Below are 17,775 nucleotides of genomic sequence, written 5' to 3'. Positions count from 1 at the left end.
AGAAATTGAGAGGGGAGGGGAGGGAGAGAGGGAGGGAGAGAGAAAGACACCTGAAGACCTGCTTCACCACCCCTGAAGCATCTCCCTGTTGGTGGGGAACCAGGGCTCCAATGGAGTTCTTGCGCATAGTGCCAATCTGGTGCACCACTGTCTGGCCTCCCATTATTCTGATCTTTAGATAACTACAAACTTTATCTTTACCAGCACTATTCTATTGCTACTTTTACATTTATATGTGAATGCTTATCTTTTCAGTGTATCAGAAGTTTAATCACAGGAAATATTTCTTGAGAGAGCAATCATTGTGTTTACAGTTAATTATTTCATTCTAATTGATAATTATCTAAGGACTGTAGGGGCATAATGTATTTTATCTTAGAAGTGCCCATAATAAAAAAGCTTGTACTGTTATTCTCAATTTATAAAAAGAAAGGCAATTTAGTCACATAAAATTGAAGTTCATACTGCCTTATTTACCTAATGCATTAGATTGTATTTTAAGCTTAATTTCACTTTGGCATTTTGAATTTTTTTTTCCATTTTGCATTCTGTGAACTTCCAAGCCAAAATCACTTTTAGTTTTTGCCACATACTCATGGACATCCCTGAATATTTCCATCTTTGGATTTACTACTAAGGTTCATTAATATTGGCGCAGTAGATGGTGCAGTGGATAAAGCATTGGATTCTCAAACATTAATATGCTCAATATATCAGATGTTTTCACAGAGACTGAAAGTTATGTTTGACTACAGTAATTAAATAATTTATTTCTTAAAATTCATGATCCCTATGTAAAAGTAACTGTTCATATTAAAGGTTCTATGGTTAGACCAAGAACAATAAAGCTGGTGCTAAAATTTAATTACCAAATTATAAAATCAAAATACTTTTTAAAATATACATAAAGTATCATCATTAACTATGAAAGTCTGGTATTTTATGTGTATTTTGCTGCTGTTCTACCAACTTACAAGGCTCACAAGATATTGTCTAGTTCAGGCATGCCCACAAAATGACCACAGACTTTACCATTCCTTTGGCCTTTACATATCTTGGTCATTACTTCAAACCTAAAAATAACTAGTGCTTGGGATAATCATAAAAGTTTGTTCGCAGATGCTAACAATAAAAATGGGGAATTCTGTAATGCTAGTTTTAATAAGATGTAAGAAATGTGCTTTATCAAGGACATGTCTTCAGAAACTTGTACAGATAGCAAGGATAACAACTTATTGAAAGCATCAGGGGAAATTAAGCTGGAAAAAGAAAAAACAGAAGCAAAGTTGGATGCTAGCAAAAGGAAAGTACACTTATTAGTCTGCATGATATAAAAGTTTTTGAAAATAAGTAAGCTCACAAAAGCAGGAGAATGTCTGTTTCTTGTGTTTGAAAACAAGAAACACAATCATCAAATGACCAAAACATGAAAGTATGTTTTACTGAAAAACAAAATGGAAGCTATAGAAAGGATGATAAACTCCAAAGGAAAATGCAGTGAATAATTATAGAAAAATTAACAATTTGTAAATGACTTCCTATATAAACATTTTTATGTGTTGGAGTGGTGGCACATCCAATTGAACACACAGTTTACCATGTGCTAGGACCTAGTTCTAGCATCTGACCTCCACCAGTAGGGGGGAGGCTTCACAAGTGATAAAGCAGGGCTGCCAGTGTCTCTCTTGCCTTCTCCCTTTGTCTTCCTTGCCTCTCATTTTCTCTCTGTCTGTATACAATAAATAAAATAGAATAGAATAAAACAAAATAATCATAAAACTTAATGTTTTTCCATAATACAAAAGAAGTGACCTGGAAAGTAGTTTAACTACTTAAACATCATATTTGGATGGTGTAAAGTCCCTGAGGGTTATTTCTGACCTTGTTTGGGTCCTATGATATATTTTACTGTGAAAATGCCGGCCAGGCATTTCTTATTGAAACTGAAATAATGTCCTTGCCAATCTCAGCAGAGCAGAAAGGAATAACTCCCATGGAGAAAGAAAGGGGGAGAAGAAGGTGTGAAAAGTGTTGAAGTAAAGGAATGCTGTTTTGGCATCTCATCCATGTCAGTAACAGCAGGTGCCTTGAAGGAAAAGACAATCAAATAAAGGGCAAGAAAACCAGGGAGCAGACACAAAGTGGGAAATAAATCCATCGCCCTGTGCCTCATTAATCTTGTCAGAAATACTTGCTGCTGAGAAATGCTAATCTTCTCACTACTCAAAGTCGCCTCCCTCACAAGAATGTTTTAAAGGTCTTGTATATCTAATGACTGGACCATTTAATAAATTACTTTCTTACATTACTATAAAAGCCAGTCCAGCAGCTGTAACCTACATGTAAAGCACTAAATCCTTATATCTGACTTTCTAAAGGTTCCTCTAAATCAAATTTAGTGACAGTGTGAGGTACACAAGAATCAGGATTTAGTGGCAGGGCTTACTTCATGCTGTTTTGGGTAGGTCAGAAGGTCTGGCTTGGATTTCTTCCCAGTAACCTGATCTAGGTGAATCAGCATGTTATAAATGAAAGTCAGTATCTAAGATCTCGTGATTTTTCTTTAACTATAAGAAACTATAAGGGACTTGGTGAGAAACAGAAAAAAGACCAACAGATAATAAGTAACATTGCCAATAGTATGGTATTACCATTTCTCCTTCCTAAGACAAATGTGAAATGTACCATTTGTACTTGCTAAATATTTTTATTTATTCATTTTTTACTTTTTTATTATCTATAATTATTTATTGGATAGAGGCAGCCAGAAATCAAGAGGAAGGAGAGACAGAGAGGAAGAGAGACACCAGCACTTTACCACTTGCAAAGCTATTCTCCTTTCAGGTGAGGACTAGGGACTTGAACTGAGGACCTTGAGCATTGTAACATTGCGCACAAGCACGTGAGCCACCACGCAGCCCCATGCTAAATATTTTTGTTGTTGTTGGATAGGACAGAGATGGAAATTAAGAGAGGAGGGGAAGACAGAGAGAGGGAGACATAGACAGTGACCTACAGACCTGCTTCAGCTTGTGAAGCAACTCCCCTGCTGAGGGGGAGGGACCCAGGGGCTCAACCAAGATCCTGTGTGGTTCTTTGCGCTTCCAACTAATGTACCCTTAACCAGGCACACCACTGCCCGCCCCCCTAGATATTTTTATATATTCTTATGTTTTTATTTTCTCTATGGTTAGTCAGTACAAAAAGATCCAAATGACAGAAAAATGTCTAAGAGATCATAGTACTTTTTCTAAACCACAAAATCTAACATTACTTCGTAAGATATTCATTGACAAGTTCTAAGAATTTCATGTTTTTTTTCATCAGTGATAGTACGATGATATGCCCTTAATATATTAAATTACAAGAAAGAGAAAGAATGGTAACATAAATAAAGTAAAATGTACTAGAATTGTCCCATTCAGACCGTTGATATTTATTGTTTGGTTTCAATTGCACGATTCCTTTATGAATGAAGAAACTTCAGTTCAGGGTCAGTAACTGACAGATAAAAAAGACTGACAGATAATTGTGCATAAAACATATGAAGCAATTCACAGCACAGGATGTGTTAAATAAAGTCTAGTGTTGACTGTAAAACACTAATGCCCAATAAAGAAATAGAAAAATAATGCTAGCTTTTTAAAACTGTTTTCATAATTATGAAGATTATTAGGATTATATTCTGTGAGATAACTCCCTATCTCTAGAATGCTAAAGTAAAATGTTTTATTATTATTTTTACCTCCATTCCCATGGCAATTTCACACCTTCCATCTTATATTCCAGGGGAGTAAACCATTAATAAAAAATAAGCTATATGGGAATGCGGGCGGCAGAGCACTGGGTTAAGCGCACATAGTACGAAGTGCAAGGAGAAGAAGCTACAGACAATAGGAAATTGCTCACATTTCCAAATCAAGTCTGTATTAACTTGTATATTTGCTTTTTTGTTTGTTTGTTTTAAATATTTATTTATTCCCCTTTTTTGCCCTTGATTTATTGCTGTAGTTATTATTGTTGTTGTTATTGGTGTCATTATTGTTGGATAGGACAGAGAGAAATAGATAGAGGAGGGGAAGACAGAGAGGGGGCAAGGAAGAGAGACACCTGCAGACCTGCCTCACTGTGTGTGAAGAGACTCCCCTGCAGGTGAGGAGACAGGGGTGGGGTGGGGTAGTGAAGCGACTTCCCTGCAGGTGAGGAGAAGGGGGGGGGGCTCAAACCGGGATCCTTAAGCTGGTCCTTGCGCTTAACCCATTGTGCTACCATCCGACTCCCTTAACTTGTATATTTGTAAAGAGCTCTAAATATCTGTCCCCATATGTCCCAAACAAAAAGTGGTATTTGGTTTCTATGCACCGACCTCTTTTTGCCTCACAAACTAGTTGAACATAGGTGACCGGGTGACCATAGCTAAATATTTACTTCTTTTGCTTATGACTTTTTCAAAAGTTTTAATACACTTCAGAAGTGCCCCCCTTGATCTTGCTAGTCCACTAGTTTGATTTCACTTTCATTTTTGAACACAGACACATAAAAGTTAAACTACATAGTATGAATGGGTTGGAAATGGAAATCACTGCTTCCCATAGCCCTGGCATGGTACAAATATTCTTGTCCTCTATGCTTCCTCACTGTATCCAGAAATCACCTTGACCCTGACACAGAAAGAGAAGCAACATAACCATGAAAGGCTGGTTATGTGAGACAGGAAATTTTTCTGAGCACTGGGGTTGTATAGAGTTGCCCTACCCTATATAGTTACATTTTCTCTCTTTTCTGATTGACCTAGACTGTGTGAAATCACAGAAGGGTCAAAATTAATCCTCAAAATCTAACAAGCTCATTTTATTAGCTTTCTCTATGAAGTAGTAGTAAATTCTCTCCCTTCTACCTTGAAATCAACTAGAAATAATATTTTTCTCATATTTTTTACTCAAGTATATTCTCTCACATCTTTCCCTTTGTTCCTTACATATATTTATTTATATACCAAACACATGAATCGAAACAATATTCTGTCATTTCAACTGATTGCATTTACGTTGCATTGTTTAATCATATCCACATATTCCATAGATTTACTCATTATAGATTTGACAATGATAACAACATAACTTGGGAAATCCTCCCCACTTTTTTTTTGCTACCAGTGTCACTGGGACCCACCCACTGTATGATTTCACCATTCCCAGTGGATATTTTCTTTCTTTCCTTTGGATAGAGGATGAAAGACAGTGAGAGATAGAGCTGGAGAGACAGAGAGAGGAAAGACATTGGAGCAATGCTCCACTACTCAAGAAAGTTTCCCCCTTAGATGTTTCATATGTTAGCCTGGGGCTTGAATATGACCCTGCATATAGTAATAAGTATGCTTTTATGGGTGAAACATCTACTAGCTCCTAATTTTAACTGCTTTAAGAACTACAATTCTAGGAGCCAGGCGGTAGTGCACCTGGTTGAGTGCACTGTTACCATGCACAAGGACCCACATTCATGCCCTTGGTCCCCACCTGCCGGGGAAAACTTCACAAGTGGCGAAGCAAGGCTGCAGGTGTCTCTCTGTTTTCTCCCTATCTCCCCTTTCCTTCTCAGTTTCTGGCTGTCTCTATCTAATAAATAAATACAGATAATAAAAAAATTAAAATGAGTACCATTTTTAATTTTTTCTGAAGACAGATATTCATGTTTATAGAATATTCAGACTATTAAGCATAGGTAGAACAACTTTGTTCTCTTGTGCTTTGCAATACTGAATGATCACAAAAAGTGATGAAATCATAGAATGGAATAGTTTAAGCAAATAGAATTTTATCAAAATGTATTAAAAACACAGGTGCAAGTTTCATTCTTTGAAAAGATAACTGGAAAAGTTACCAGTATGAAGTATCTCTTGTATATTATGTTAAATATCAAGACTTACATAGGACAGCCTCTTTTCAAGAACACACCATTTTAGGAAGTCATTTCTCAAATGTTCACTTGCTTCCTATAGTTCTCTTTGTATTCTTCATCTTTCAGGAGCTGCATAAACAAGAAGGAACACAACTTTAAACAGATTTTATGAATCTGGTTGAGAATTAACTACCGCTCATGGAAGTGTTACATGTTAGGAGAGGTATTGTTACATTATTGTGCTTTGCACATAGGCCTTCTCTTCAGAAAGACAAAAAAAAGAACAGTTTATATTGCAGATATGGTGCTATGTCGTTCCTTTTTTATCATTCACATACTGAAAGGGGACATATATAAGTTGATTCTTGAATTATTCTTTAAACTGATGATGAGTTACATGTCAAGAGTAGTATGCTTTCTATTCAGGTAATAACTCAACGTATTCAAAATCTCAAAATTTAGGTTCAGTGATTGTTACAACAGTGTCCTTAGACACGGTAGGATGATTCAGTTTGAATGTCTCTGATGCAGCAGGAAATGCTCAGTGCCAGCAGCGCTTTCTTTGGAGATTAGATTAAATTACCTAAATACGAAGTGGACATAGAGTTTTCATCCTCCTTACTTTTTTTTTTCCATGTATGCCTTCCCTGGAGATCTATTTTCTTTGGTAACTAAGTTTTTCTTTTTTTTTCTTTTTATTTTTTTACCAATACCAAGACTCCAATATAAACATTTTTTTCTGTAAATAAATGCCTCCAGGAATTGATGTGTAGGTACAGGTCAACATGAGCCAACTATGCTATTAGGAAACTAATAAATATGTCTCCACTGTTTTCTATTAAATAAGAAAAAGCAAGAAAATATTATTTGTGCCAGATCAGGTTTTGACTGGTATGAACTTATCCTTTATATAACAAGTGATTTTATATGAAAAAAACACAGGGGAGTTATTTTTATTTATTTTATTAGTTGTACAAAAGCCATGTTGGCAACTGAAGAACCAATAAACCAAAATTGTCTCATGTGGTTCTTATTATGGAATCAAATAGTAATGTAAAAGGCAAACAGACACCAATCATAACCCCATGTGGCTGAAAGAACAGGAAAATGTGGCTCCATTTTCATTAGTAACAAGAGACATATATTTCATGAAGTGTTGCTCAAACCTGATTCTAAAGTCACTCCCTGTGCATTATGGCATTTTGCATCACCCAGGGGCTACTATGTCTACTGAAACAACTTAGTGTATGGATATGACTTGGAGTGAGAGAGTTACTCTATCTTAAGACAGCATTAACAGAGCATCATTTTATGGTATTTTGGGAAGCAATGCATGTCAAATATGTAAATGATAGATATAATTCTTGCAATATACCCTTGGTTTACCAAGAGGAAGAAAATGGTCTTGTATGAAACTACCAAAATTTTATGTCAGTGTTTAGACTTCTCAATAACCAAGCAAAACCATTTAAGCCCTGGAATCAGAAGGCTGCACAGATATTTACTAAGTTCCTCCAGTGTCATGTTTTGGTCTACTTCCAAGGAAATAGAAGGTTGACTATTATCAATGGAAGGTAAGTATTCATTTGAAGAGAGTTGGCTCAACTAGATACTGCTCTAGAACACCTAATCCCTGAGACATTAAATTGTAATAGTTTGGAACTTTAGGAAGTATTGACTTGAAAGAGCTCTAGTTTATTTTTTATTAGGAATAGAAAGTAACAAGCCTTGAAAATCAAGGTTGGACTCTTTTGCTTAACTGGCTTTCTACATTATCACTATGACTTGTTTGGGTTGTTTTTAATTTCTTCCATGCTTTTGCATAAGTGGCTGAGTAACTGCATTACCCAGGAGTGAATCTGTGTCTGCTAATTTTTTATCAGTGTGTGCCATTACAAAGATGGAATTATTTGCCTATCTTGAAGTTGTTCTGGATTACAGAAGAAAGGATAGATTAGTTCTTCACATATTTTGTTAAATTAGACTCAAACTTTTTTATATGTACTTATTTTCTCTTTTGCTGCCCTTGTTTTTTATTGTTGTAGTTATTATGATCTCATCATTGTTAGACAGGAGAGAGAGAAATGGAGACAGGAGGGGAAGACAGAGAGGGAGAGTGAAAGATAGACACCTGCAGACCGGCTTCACTGCCTGTGAAGCGACTTCCCTACAGGTGGGGGAGCCAGGGCCTTGAACTGGGATCCTTACCAGTCCTTGCACTTCACACAATGTGCACTTAACCTGTTACACTACTGCCGGACTCCCAGACTCAAACTTTTGTATGGCTGATTTACTTGTCAGGAAAATATGCCCTCTAAAAGATTTAAGCCATACAAAATTCTTAGACTCACAAGCATACTAAATATAAACATTTCTAAATAAACACATAAAATCAAGAGTCAGTAGACAAAAGTGAAATTATCACTATTATGTTTTTTTACAAAAATTAATAGTGATGTTTTCATCGGTGATAGCCACAGTTACTTCAAAGAGAGTCTAGACTTTTAGATTTATTTTCTTGACAGTAAATGGCTGAAAACATTGAAACTGAAAAGACTGCTCCACTGGATAATGACTACTCACCACAGGTGATATTAAAGGGTCAGGATAAGAAGAACCTATTTTCCTAAAAGGCCATTTGTATATTTGTATATCATTTGTATGTCATACAACATTATCAACTTAAAAATGGAATTTAATGTTTATTTGAAAAAAAAATCTCTTATTTGTCTTGGCAGTGCTAGACCAAATGATTTTGCAGGTCATATGCAACCTGCATGCTGAACAACCCACATTAATGGGATTATGTATTGAGGAAAAAAATTGTCTGCCCTCTTGGGATCTATTATATTTGGAATAACTTACTGTCTGATTAGCTTCTCTACTAAGAAAAGCTGATATAGTTTTTAAAAGTTAGACCCTGGAAAGACTGTATTTGAATATCGTACATTCTACCAATAACTGACTATTTGCCAGATGCCTTTTCTTTAGAAATCCAGTGAGAAAGTGGATCATGAGGATTTTTGCATCCTAGTATATGAAGCCCTAAAGACTAGTTCAGTTCATGGCCGAGTATCATATATATTAGAAAAAAATAAGCAAATAAATGAGTATACTTATATTTATTTTTCACTTATAAAATAGATATTAATATCCATCCTACCGTGTTGTTTTAAGTACTAAATATCCTACTACATTTAAAACCTTGTATTTTCTTTCTTTCTCTCCTTTATTTCTTCCTTTTTTTTCTTCTTTTCTTTTTGCCTCTGGGGTTTTTGCTAGGGTTGTGCCGGGACTAGGAATCCACTGTTTCTGGGGCCATTTATTCCTTTTTATTGGATAGGACAGAGAGAAATTGAGAGGGGAGGGGAAGATAGAGAAAGACATCTGCAGACCTGTTTCACTGCTTGTGAAGCGAACCCCCGATGGTGGGAAACAGGGACTCTGAACCCGAATCCTTATGCCAGTCCTTGCCTTTCATACTATGTGTGCTTTACCAGGTATGCTACGGTCAGGCCTACAAACCTTGCATTTTTAAAAAATATAACCACAGGTAGATGTTAGAAGTTTTCCACGATATTTACTGTTTAATACCAGGTTAGATCTAAGTGGATACATGATACCATTAAGTGAACAAGTTTCATTTTATAACTAAAGTCAATTTAATTATAAGATTTTCTTGGGAGAAATCCACATTACTATAATATTAGCTTACAATTAGCAGTGAAGAGAGAGGGGAAAGGCAGGAGGCTTCTGGCTCTGGATACAGGCTCAGACAGAGGGTTTCCTGCTGTTCTGTTTTCAAGGAGTGAAGGATCCTCTTCCCAAGGCCATTAAGGGTCCTAATAAGCTCTCACTGAAGAATGCTTTTCAGCCATGAGTGGAATCCAGACGCTATCTCAGATTTAGCCTCATTGAATACCAGATATTATACCAAAAGTCAGGTACATTATTAGCACCACCTGTAGTTGGTCTTTCTTCCTCACTATCAGATGTTAATCTGCTCTTAGGGCTTTACTAGGCCTGAGCATACACCTGTGAAAGTCACCTGGATCTCACTCCTCACATACCTTTGCATCAGTGGAGTTCTATTTTATCAGGTAACCCTCATCAACTGGTGAGCTGCTTTGTGAAGTCTCTACCTTTTTGCCATCTGGATTGCCTCTCCAGCCGAGCAGTCTCTAACATTCCTTCAACCTCAGTAATTACAATGTAAATGCATAAACTATTTACGTATTATTTACACATCAGGATTATTACAATATCCATGCATGATATTTAAGATGATATTGATTTATATGTGAAATAATTTAATATTTTTCTCAATTGATCTACTGAACAACTAATGTACCCTTGAAGCCTGTGATTTCAAAAATAACAATCAATTAAAAAATATACACAAACCAAGAATGTTTTAAATGACTTTATCACTTTTATATTAATTTATTGGGTAGAGAGAAACTGGGAAGGAAGGAGGAGAGGGAGAGAGAGAGAGAAAGAGAAAGACATCTGCACCACTGCTTCACCACTTGTGAAGCTTTTCCTCAGGCTGGGGACCAGGGGCTTAAACTGGGGTCCTTGCACATGGTAATATGTGCATTCAACCATGTACACCATTGCTACCCCCCCCCCAAATGTTTGTTTTTAGTTTCACAAAATACATGGAGCCTGACCAGTGTTAATAAGTCTTTATTCAATCCTGGAAGACTTTTCTACACAATTCAGAAGTTCGTATTATAGTGTAAAATTAATTTCAACTCAACTGGTTTTAATTCAGTGGAATTAGACAGACACATAGCTCAGTTATTTTGGCTTTCTGAAGGCAACATTTTTTTATTATTATTATTCTTTAGTTATGTCATCCATGTAATTTAGATCAGCTGACCAGAATGGAAGGGGAACAATTAATCATGTTAATGGTACGTTTCATTGTCACTCATAGTGGCAGACTAAAGAGAACAGAGAAGTTGGTGGACTCAGTTCAACAGACACTCAAGATGGAAACAAAATAGTCTAACCCAAAAGAGTACACCTGCAGGGTGAGGAAACACAAAACAACATGGGTGAAGAATACTGGTTTTACGTACCATCTTTTGGGACTATGATTGTGTATGTCCCCCAGCCTATTGTGTATGGGCCACCGATTAATCCTTTGAACAGCACTGCTTCTGTTTCTAAAGGCAAAGCTGGAACTCTGCATAGTCGCCCCTGCCAAACCACTAGAAAGGAAAAACAGAACCAGGCTGATCTTTCACCACTGTGTTCCCATCTACAATGTTTACTTCTCTAAATCTTTTAACAATTAAAATACTCTCAATTAGTATACAAGCATCTTTATGATTTGCTATATTCTTTCAACTTTCAGTGTAACATTATTTATTTTAACTTCAATTTACTTTTGATGTGGTGCATGTATACAATTTACCACAGAACCCGTCTTAACATTTAACAGCATGCTTCCTTTTTCCTTTCTCAAACTATCTTAAATCACATATTTTACATTGTCATTGGATGCAGATATGTTTTCAGCAGATAGAGGTAAAACAAACAGAAATAAATTGATTTTGGTGAACAACAGAGATGTAACACAAGGCAAAAGTTCAATTTACATTTTTCATACTTCTCTCATCCTGCTTTTTTTTTTTTTGCCAAAGGACACACTTTTCACTGTAGCTGATAAAATTATGTAAACTAGAGAAGATAATCAGACTGCTAAAATCTAGCATTTGATTTCCATCAATTATCTCTTTCTTTTATCTGAACTACAGCACTGTGTTAACACCTAACAGGTAGTACATGGGAGGAAGGGTTGTTAAACAAAACATTGTGTTTATTTAAAATACAAAGTGTAACTACTAGTGTTACTGTGATCAACAAATTTAAAAAAATCCTTGTTAAAAGTAAATCAACTAAAAATTCTCTCAAACTGTTTGATTCTTAAAATTTTAATGTTAATAAATATTGTGATTATACTTCACTTACTATAAATAAAAGATAGATAACATTCTGAGTCATACACCAAACAGGGAATGCTTGCTCAAAGAACTCAGTCTTATTTGTTTGCCACGACATGTTTCAAATATTTTATTGGAAAGACTTTTCCCCTGCTATTTAAAAGTGTTTTAAGCAAGCAAAGCATCGAGAAAATAAAAACAAGTTATCGATACACAGTGATGCGTTAGAAATCCTGAGTGCTTTAGAAATCTTTTTTTTTCTGATAGTCTCTGTTGTACTAAATGGCACATTACTAAAACTTCTGTAGCTTGCCTTCAAGTAAATAGTATCTGACTTCTTATCATATGTAACATAGTCATTCTACTCAAGTACACATTTAAATATTTTTCTTTATTTACATTTAAGAAACAGAAGCTCAAATAGGTTAAGTAACTGAACTGCAAATATAAGGAAGAAGTATTATTTAACCTGGAGTCTTACTGAAGCAAGCCTATTATTATACTCCTTAATAAAGTACATTCTTCCCCAAAGACTGCAGTTTGAAGGAATTTACCTGTATGTATAATAAGGACAGAGGAGCAAAGGAAAGTCAATAGTGTGACCTTTTTCTCTAATGTTATCATCTCTTTAATTTACCTTGAGTTCTTTCTCAAATTCTGACTCAGTTATAATCTGTTTCCTGGGTGTTTTAAATTTTCACTGACTCACAATCAGTTACTGCAGGTTTAAAATTTTCATAGCTTAAAATAACACATATTTTTATATTTCAGTGCATTCATTTATTTTTGGGTGGAGGCAAAGAGAAATTGAGAGGGAATGGAGAAATAGGGAGAGAGACATACACACAGAGAGAAAGAGAAAAAGAGAGAGAGATACAACACTATTTCACCATTCGTGAAAGTTTCCCCAGTGGAGATATTAGGGGCTAGAACCCAGGTCTTGAGTACTGTAATGTGTGCACTCAACTGGTGTGTGTGTGTGTGTGCGCGCGCGCGCGCCACTCTCTGACCCTAAGAACATACACTGATTAGCTTGCGATTCTGTAGATCAGAAATTTACAAGGCATGGATGAGATTGAAACTTAGAAGACATAAATAGGAAATGAAACTGTTGGCTGAGCTCTTGTCTGGAAACTGGAGAAAAATAACTTCTGCTGTTGTTTATTAATAGTTGTGTTTGTATTCCTTTTTATTAACTTGGATTTGTAATTTATGGCGTTTTAGAATAGTGTATGTAGAAGGGCTGTATTGGTATAATAGCACTGGAGATTGCTGGGATAGCCTGAGGGTGCTTCTTCCCAAGCAATTGCAGGAGAGAGACTCTGGGACTCTCAGAGCTGGAAGGCAATCCCAAGTGTGTTTAATCAGAAGAGCAGCTGTATTTATACTCGCCAAGTAGGGTGAAAACAGGATGTGACGTAGAGAGGGTGGAGCGAAAAGAGAGTGGTGGAAATCAGGGTGTGACTAGGAGAGGGGGCAGAGCAAAAAGAGAGTTCAAATCAGTGGGATTAAACCACTGTTACCTAACAGTGGTTATGTAAATAGATCGCAGAGTTAAACAGGGGGAAGCTGGAGTACTGCCCAACAGAGCTGTGATAGAAGGTGTGGCAAGTGTTATACAAATTGGTAGATGTGAAGCTACATCCTTAAAGATTAGTTTTTTAAATTCACTCTTTTTCACAGATTTAGTGTCTTGCACAAGTGGGATGGAAGTCCTGTTTTTATTTATTGTATACTTTGTTTTTGTTGTTGTTGCTATTATTGACTGTCCTCAAGCTAGAGTTTGTTCACAGTTCCTTTTCATGTGATCTCTAATAAGATACAATATGGATGTTTGGTTTTCTCCAGGGAGTTTCCACATTGTCTATTTTAAAAGTCACCTGTGATTGGTTAGGCTCAGTCAAGTAATCTTTTATATTGAATTTTACCAAAAGACATAATTTCCTCTGGGAAAACTTCATTTTCCTCATAATCCATTGGGCTAACTCCATTTTCCTTATAGTTCAAGGATCAGGAGGGGGAATCTTCAGGACCATTGTAGTCTTCAGCCTGCTATAATTAGATATGATGTAAAATCATTTCTTCATTTTTAACTTTTATATTGTCACCAGGGTTATGGCTGGGGTTTGGTGCCTGTAGGGTGCCTCCATCACTCTGAGTGGTTATCTTTCTCATCTTTTCCCTGTTCCTTTATTTGATAGGACAGAGAGAAATTGAGAGAGAAAGAAGAGAGAGAGAAAAAGAGAGACACCTATAGCACTGCTTCACCATTTGTGAAGTTTTCCCATTTCAGGACGAACGAGGGGCTTGAGCCCAGGTCCTTGAGCATAGTAATGTGCATATTCAATCCAATACATCACTGTCCAGCTCCTTTATTTAAAATTTTCTCAAAATCTAATTTTATTTTATATTGCTACTAGGGTTATCACTGCGGTTTAGTGCCTGTTCTGTGACTCCATCTTTCCCAGTGTCCTTTTAGCTTTTCCTATAAACTGAGAAATAAGGAGATGGATACAGAAACAGAATGAGTGGTATTGTAATACTATTTCATCACTTGTGAAGCTTCACTCTAGCTTGAACTCGGGCTCTTGCACATGGCAATGTATGTGCTCTACCAGGTATGTCACTGCCCAGCACCTGCAAAAAGTTTAATATGACTGCTGAGTATGAAGAATATATTTTGATGGTGTATTTTCCCTTAGACATTTTTTATGTTATCAGTATATCATATGATTATAAAACAAACAGAATCTATGAAAAAGGGACGTAGAGCAATAAGGTATCTTGAACTGACAATGAATACATGAAGTTATAATTCAAAACATATGAATTTCCCACTATGCTTATTTATATTTATTTTTGCCACCAGGGTTATTGCTGGGGCTTGGTGTCTGCAAGCTGAATTTACCTCTCCCAGCTGCCTAATCTGATATAGTGCACTAAACTATATATCATGTATTATCTCTAATTTGGTTTAAAACTAGAACACTGCTCAGCTCTGGCTTATGGGGATGCTGGGGATTTAACCTGGGACCACAGAGTCTCAGGCATGAAAGTCTTTTGTGTCAACCGTTATGTTGTCTCCATGGTTCCAACCTCTTAGCAATCTTGGAAAAGGAATGAATTCTCTCAGATCAACATTTGGGAACAATCACATTGCTTTTCTACACTGACACATTGGGCTCAATTTAAGCACTGTTCCTTTTTCTTGATTACTGATTTTGAGATTAACATCCTCCTTTTAAGTCAGCACTAGAAATCAACACGGTCACCAAGTAAGACATTCTACAACCAAAAAAGAAAGCAAGCAGCAGGGTTTTGATCCCTGGAGAAAGGGTGGCTGCCTCCTGAGAACAACTTTATTTCCACTTAGAAGTCACATATGGGGTGGTCAGGCAGTAGCACATCCTGTAGAGTGCACACATGACCTCAGACCAGGGCTCAATTTTCCAGTCTTCCGGTGCCTGTGCCAGGGAGAAGTTTCATGAAATGGAGCAGTGTTGCAGGTGTCTCCCTTTTCTTTCATGCACTCTATCTCTGTCTCTCAACATCTGCAAAGAAAAATAGCCACCAGAAGGTATGGACTCATCAGGTGTGCATTGAGGCCCAGCAATAAATCTGGTGAGGGAAAAAATGGCAAATATGTGATACACCCCAATAAGGTAAATACAAAGAACTCAGATCAAAGAACAACAACAACAACAACAAAAAACAGATCAAAGTGTTAAGAACAGAAAAACAGACCCTAATGTAGTCTTCACACTGTCACCTTTTTGTTTGTTTGTTTGTTTCAAACCCTTTTTAAAAAAAGTTTATTACGTAGAAAGTAAAAGAGCCGGGGTCGAGCAGTAGCGCAACAGGTTAAGCGCACGTGGCGAAAAGCTCAAGGACCAGCATAAGGATTTTGAGCCCCCAGCTCCCCAACTGCAGGAGAGTCGCTGCAGGTGTCTGTCTTTCACTCCCCCTTTCTGTTTTCCCCTCCTCTCTCCATTTCTCTCTCTCCTATCCAACAACGAACGACATCAACAATAACAATAACAACCACAACAAGGCTACAACAACAAGGGCAACAAAAGGGGGAAAAAAATGGCCTCCAAGAGCAGTGGATTCATGGTGCAGGCACTAAGCCTCAGCAATAACCCTAGAGGCAAAAAGAAAGAAAGAAAGAAAGTAAAAGAGACAAAACCTGAGCCACAGGGGCAGGCACTTGAAAACCTAGTTACCATGTACAAGGACCTAGATTTGAGCCCCTGCTTCCCACCTGATGGGGGGAAAGAGTCACAGCAGTGAAGCGCATACTGCAGGTGTCTCTATGTCTCTCTCCTTCTCTGTCTTCTCTACCTTTTAAATTTCTCTCGGTCCTATCAAATAAAGGGGAAAGAAAAAAAGAGAGAAGAAAATGGCATTCAGGAGCCCCAGTGGTAATCTTGGTGGTGACAAATAAATAGAAAAGTTAAAAAAGTAACAACAACAAAAAAATAAAGCATCCCTCCTTCACTACCCGTACACATGCTGTGTCGGGGTAGATCTAGGGTCACCACATGTGGGAATACTGCCCTCTGTTACTGAGCCACCTGTGCAGTCACTCTGAACAGTCCAGTCTTTCTGTTTTACTTATTAGTGACTTAATAATAGTTTGCAAGATTCTAAGATAACAGGGAATAGTTCCATATTATTAAAGTCCTGGTCACCTTGGGATATACTTAAAATGGACTTTTGAGTTACTTGCAACATGAAGATCCCAAACCCCATCTGCTATATTCTTATCTTTAGATTCCTGATTATTAGACAATTTGTTCTGCTTATCTTTAGATTCCTGATTATTAGACAATTTGTTCTGCTTTATATCTTAATGCTTTTCAGTCACTAAGTTGCAGATGCTACTATGACACCATCCTGACTTCCATAAGCAAATGACCTCACCAATGTGCAGTGGAATCCCACCTCTCCAGAGCTGTACTCCACTAGGAAAGACAGAAACAGGCTGGGGGATTGACCTGAAAACACCCATGTCCAGAAGCTACTATAGAAGCCAGACCTCCCAGCTTGTGCATTCCATAAAGATCTCAGACCCATCCTCCCAGAGGGATAAAGAATAGGGAAGCTTCTTGGGAGTCTGTTGTGCAAAGCACAATGACCTGGGTAAGAATACTGGTTTGAGCCCCCACCCCACCACACCCCGCTCCCCACCTGCAGGGGAGTCACTTCATAGGTGGTGAAGCAGGTCTGCAGGTGTCTATCGTTCTCTCCCCCTCTCTGTCTTCCCCTCCTCTCTCCATTTCTTTCTGTACTATCGAACAACGACATCAATAACAACAACAATAATAACTGCAGCAACAAGGACAACAAAAGGGAAAATAAATAAATAAAATAAAAAAAAAGAATAGGGAAGCTTCTAATGAGGAGATGGGATATGGCACCCTGGTGGTAGGAATTATATGGAATTGTACCGCCTCTTATTCAACAGTCCTATTGATCACTAGTCAATCTAATTTAAGAAAAGTGTATCCTTAATTCAGTCAGTCAGTAGTTCCCTGCTTTTCATCAGTGAGGTAATCTGCATGATAAAGCCCACTTCCTCTTCCCCACCCCCTGAGGAAAGGTATAATAATCTTTTCTCTTGGAATAATTTTTCCTCTTGCTAATAATCTTGTTTTACTTTTTTTGCTGTCTATGTAAACCTTCCTTTTCATATTATTCCTTGCAGCACCTCTTTTGTTAGGGATTACTCTGTCCCATTCATGCATCATTTACTAAAGCTAATTAGATCTCTAAATTTGTGATTTTTTTTTTTTAATGAAGATCTGAAGAATAAACTCAGGACCATACTGCTGAACATTCTTTTTTTTAATATTTATTTATTTCCTTTTGTTGCCTTTGTTGTTTTTATTGTAGTTATTATTATTATTATTGTTATTGATGT

The sequence above is a fragment of the Erinaceus europaeus genome, chromosome 4 (assembly GCF_950295315.1).
Source record: "Erinaceus europaeus chromosome 4, mEriEur2.1, whole genome shotgun sequence".
Taxonomy (NCBI): Eukaryota; Metazoa; Chordata; class Mammalia; order Eulipotyphla; family Erinaceidae; genus Erinaceus; species Erinaceus europaeus.
This window is presented reverse-complemented; position numbering follows the sequence as displayed.